This window comes from Bactrocera latifrons, unplaced genomic scaffold, assembly GCF_001853355.1.
Source record: "Bactrocera latifrons isolate USDA-ARS-PBARC rearing strain unplaced genomic scaffold, ASM185335v1 scaffold_232, whole genome shotgun sequence".
Classification (NCBI taxonomy): Eukaryota; Metazoa; Arthropoda; class Insecta; order Diptera; family Tephritidae; genus Bactrocera; species Bactrocera latifrons.
Window position 1 is genome coordinate 403,248 of NW_017535875.1, and position 5,010 is coordinate 408,257.

Sequence of the window (5,010 nt, forward strand, 5' to 3'; positions counted from 1 at the left end):
TGATATGGAATTAAAGTTATTTTTGCACTATTTAATATAAAATAAATGATTAGGATCGAATTAGTGAAGGGTTAGTGGATATAAAAGTATAAAATTAAGTGTTAAATGTATTATAAATTGTCATCGTTGGAGTATCGAGCCCAAAGTTGAGCGAATGTATCAGCGATTTCTTCAGASTTGGTCAGGACTTTATTATTTGTTTGAATGGCTGTGACAGGAGTGTGGGGAATGCCAGTTATACGTTTAATGTCAGACCAAATCCTTTTTGGGGTTGAAGAAGGATTAATTTGTGAGGTAAAATCTTCGAAACTTCTCCTCTTTGCAGCCTTAACCATTCTTTTAAAACACGCGTTAGACTTTTTGTAGTTGGTAAGGTTAGTGTCGGATTTTATTGCTGCATTATAAGTAATTGGCCTTATTTTGTTCATTTATTTTTGTTCATACAATAACAAAAGGGTTGCATTCTAACTAGTAATCAGTGCTACCTTACGTTCATATTTTACAGAAGAACCAAAAGGAATAAAGAAAACAATTAATATCCCAATGACAGGAAATATATAACACATTAGTTTTCCGCATAGAAGTCTTTCTGCATTGGTGGCCTTCGTTCGCGCTTCAAGAACATAACTTTTGGCGTGYTCTGTTTTTTTGCGTTGAACTCCCTTTTGCCCGATCCAACACCGGCATTTATCAAGATAGTGAGAATTCTGAAAGATTTTACATTACTCATCACACGATATTGAATTTAGTTATGACGTCATAATCTTTCTTTTTTTCTTATTTTTGTTCCATTACAAAAAATGGTAACACTAATTTTTTGCTTGTTTACAACCATTCTTATTTTATGAATAAATGGATTTTAACTAAAGTTTGATATGGAATTAAAGTTATTTTTGCACTATTTAATATAAAATAAATGATTAGAAACGAATTAGTGTAGTGTTAGTGCTGTCTCTTATACACATCTAGATGTGTATAAGAGACAGATATTGAATTTAGTTATGACGTCATAATCTTTCTTTTTTTCTTATTTTTGTTCCATTACAAAAAATGGTAACACTAATTTTTTGCTTGCTTACTTTGATATAGAATTAAAGTTGTTGCACTATTTAATATAAAATAAATGATTAGGATCGAATTAGTGAAGGGTTCTTATACACATCTAGATGTGTATAAGAGACAGTGTTTACAACCACTTTCTTATTTTATGAATAAATGGATTTTAACTAAAGTTTGATATGGAATTAAAGTTATTTTTGCACTATTTAATATAAAATAAATGATTAGRAWCGAATTAGTGAAGGGTTAGTGGATATAAAAGTATAAAATATAAGTGTTAAATGTATTATAAATCGGATAAACACGCATTTTAAATAGTTGATTTTTGATGCAAAAATCGCAAAAACCATAAGTATATATATATTTTCTTGATCTGGTGGACCTCCTCTATCAGTACATACCCAAGGGCTGCCATCTCGGCACTATATCTTGAAATTATTTCAGGCATGTTTTGTGTTGTTACAACAACAACATGGGGAAGACCAAAACGGTTTTATAACATACAAATACGATCAATTCTAAGAGCTGCAAAGATAAATCCTATTTTGAAAACTCGACTACTATAAAAAACCTTAAAATTTTAAGTGTGACATTCGACAGTCTACACCCCGCTCACATCCGAAATTATTATAAACGTACAGAGACGCAACAAAGTCGCCCATCATTAACTACCACACAATATGGTAGCCTGCATGCAGGCACCGCACTATGGACTATAACCGAATGTCTCTAACAAGCGCAATATACTTCTCTCCAAGCAGTTTCTACTTGGCCTTTTTTTTTTTTTTTTGTTTTGTAGAAACTTTCCTAAATTCCACCGCATGAAACAAGAGTGAGAACGTAATTTCGTTCGGAATATCTCCTACTTATCCAGAATACACACTGACATACAAAACCCATGTCCTGTACTGCTGCCCTTAATCTCCTCGTTGGAAGACCAATGAAACCAACTCATAACATATACGTGGTGGAAATTGAAGAGGCAGCTTTATCTGAACAGTTGCAAAATTAATTCATTTTGTAGCTTTTTAGTAAAGAAAAAAGAGCGACGAGAACGTCAAACTAAAACGGTCGGGTTGAATCGAGATGAACCGGCATTAACAGTGGCCAAGTTAAGATTTAATGTCAGGAAACTTTCAGAGCTGCACTGTCAACAATTCCGTCAGAACGAAGCAGTCGCCCAAATGCGACGAGGAGAGCAATTGAGTTCCATCAGCATAGTTAATTGTCCAGACGCACGAAGTGATTATTTCTAATTCCTGTGTATAACGATTGATTTTGCTTATGAAATAATCCCCTGAAGGGAAGTTTCTAAAATCAACTATTCCAAGTTTATCGCATTTATAACCTATTTCATTCCTTTTTATTCCCTAATAAAGTGTGTTAATCTCAGACTTTTATTACAGATTTTTTCGACTATTTACTTGTAGTTTCTAATTATTCGCATATAATTGTTATTAACTATTGTTGTTACATTGTTACATTCATATATAACTTTTCTTAATTTCCTCTCTAAGTATTTACTCTTCCTCAAGAATTCATATAAAGATTTATGATTTAGGAGTATTACAACTAAATAAATAGTATGAAGTTAATTTTGATATACTAATTTGGGAAGAAACTAAAACATAGGGATCTAATTGGTCAAGAATAAGAATGCCAACTTCAATAGAAAAATTTAAAATATCTAATATTGTATTTCACCCGTTGACTAAACAAATCAGTTAAATTGGCACTCTTTCTCAATTCCTAAGTAGTGTGGTATATATGCAATATGGCTACGCACCTGATAAACAATGTCTTAAAATCAATTATTTAATGCCCTGTTTAGAGCCACTGATGCTTATTGGTTTACACGTCACTTCTAATTCCAATAAGCGATCTGGAACTATGTCAATATTTACTACGATGCATCTTTTCAGGACAGTCTTAACGTAAAAACAATAATTTTTTATCAACAAATAATTTACATATTTTAGCACTAGTAAATATTATGGTATATTGCAATTTTTACATTTTAAACACACGCCTTAGTAAAACTTCGTATAATTCAACATTAACTGATTTGTAGTCAGCATGCGGAACAATAGAGGATCGAAACCCAAACAGGTGACCAATATTATTCATATTATATATAATACATTGCTTGCACGTACTTAAACTAAACATTATACCAAAATTTTCCTAATTATAATATAACCAAAGGCGAAATTTACGTTTGAAAAGTTTAGTTGGGAGTATAATTGCACCAAATACATATACAAAATTTGATTTTATGATAAGAAAATATAACAGCTTTGAATTTTACACCCTGTTACTTTATTACTTCAAACTCAGAGACGACAACAACCAACAGGTAGCATTTGTCAAAATAGTGCTGGCAATTGTCACTATCGCTTAATTTAAACGTTTATAATTCTATTGACAACAATGGACAGCTGCAGCTTTGCTACTAATACATATATGAAATGTAATATTAAAAGCTTTAACAATTCCACCGTATTCCATTACCATGGTAATACGAGACTCTTTGATTCGAGAGAGAGCTGTCAAAACTCGCATTTTGTATAACATTTGCCAATGATGCCACTGCTGAAATATATTTAATTGGGTATTTAACAAATTATACAAAACACTAAATTAAACACTTTGAAAATGCATACATATAATATATAAATGCTAAAATGCAAAATCATTAATTAATTTACATAAACATTTTGTTGATGTTTAATAACGTTCGCGGAAGATGAATTATATTTATGCGGATTGAACTAAAAGGCGTGTTATGCGGTCGAATTCCTTTATTGAAGAGAGAGATAAAACGGAAGCTGGTTTGACAGCAAGCACATAATGCCCATGAAGCTTCAAACATATGTTTAAAAAGATGATGCCACATAGGCGCGAACATACCGGCCGCCTCGAACAACAGTTAAAAAAAAAAACTAGAATTTTAATTAAATTCTAAGAATATCATACAGAAAATATGTCCCCCTTTGTTGGTAGTAGCGACAGTTTGATCACGGGCCTTAACAGCTCTCCTTCGGATGTCTTCAAATTTACAACCCGCACTTGACCATCACTCCCTGGGGAAGTGCCAATAACACGACCAAGCTTCCGTTGAATTGGGGGGGCGTTGCCTTCATGTATGATAACGATATCATCTTTCTGCAAATTCGGCGTTGAACGTATCCATTTCCAAAGATGTTGAAGACTTATAAGACATTCGTCTCGCCATCGATTCCAGAAGTGTTGTCTAATTGACACAATGATTTGCCAACGTTGAAATATAGTTCCCTTGAAGACCTCAACGTCAGGGTCGGGAAGTCCYTTTAGCGGTTCGCCAACCATGAAGTGTCCAGGAGTAAGGACTTCAAAGTCATTTACATTTGTAGGAATGAAGCAAATAGGACGCGAGTTTACACAGGATTCTACTTCAGTCAGTACTGTTGCAAATTCTTCGTAAGTTAGAAGCGAAGTATCTAAGACCCGCTTAAGATGATATTTGATACGTTTTATACCCGCCTCCCAGAAGCCACCCATGTGAGGGGCGTTTGGAAGATTGAAACGCCAAAATATTTGGGCGTTTGCGAAATATGACGGCACTCTTTCATCGCGAATGCAGCGTTCATAGGTTAATCGTAATTCCTTTTCAGCACCTACGAAGTTAGTGCCGTTGTCAGAGTAAATGTGCTGACAGTATTCTCTCCGGTTAGTAAAACGTTTGAAAGCAGCTATGAAAGCAATCGACGAAAGGTGTCCAGCAAGTTCGAGATGCATTGCACCAGTACTCATGCAAATAAATGAGCATATGTATGCCTTTATAGATTTTGCACCTCTTCCATGCGTAAATTTCACGGCGTAAGGGCCAGCGTAATCTACTGCACTATGTAAGAAACATCTGGTTGAACTGAYGCGACTTGGAGGCAGATCAGCCATGATTTGTTGTAGTGG

The 5,010-nt window shown here is 34.0% G+C and overlaps 1 protein-coding gene across 3 annotated transcripts in view; it reads right to left on the reverse strand.

Annotated features, from left to right (window-relative positions):
* The window catches only part of LOC108968913 (ADP-ribosylation factor 3), a 33,738-nt gene extending 30,609 nt beyond the window's left edge, over positions 1–3,129 (reverse strand). For 2 of the 3 annotated variants that reach the window (XM_018933258.1, XM_018933255.1), the window contains exon 1: positions 2,846–3,129. The gene's annotated coding sequence lies outside the window, so the exon portion shown is untranslated. The remainder of the gene's footprint in view (positions 1–2,845) is intronic. The other variant, XM_018933257.1, reaches the window with a different exon arrangement.
* Positions 3,130–5,010: the final 1,881 nt, after the last annotated feature.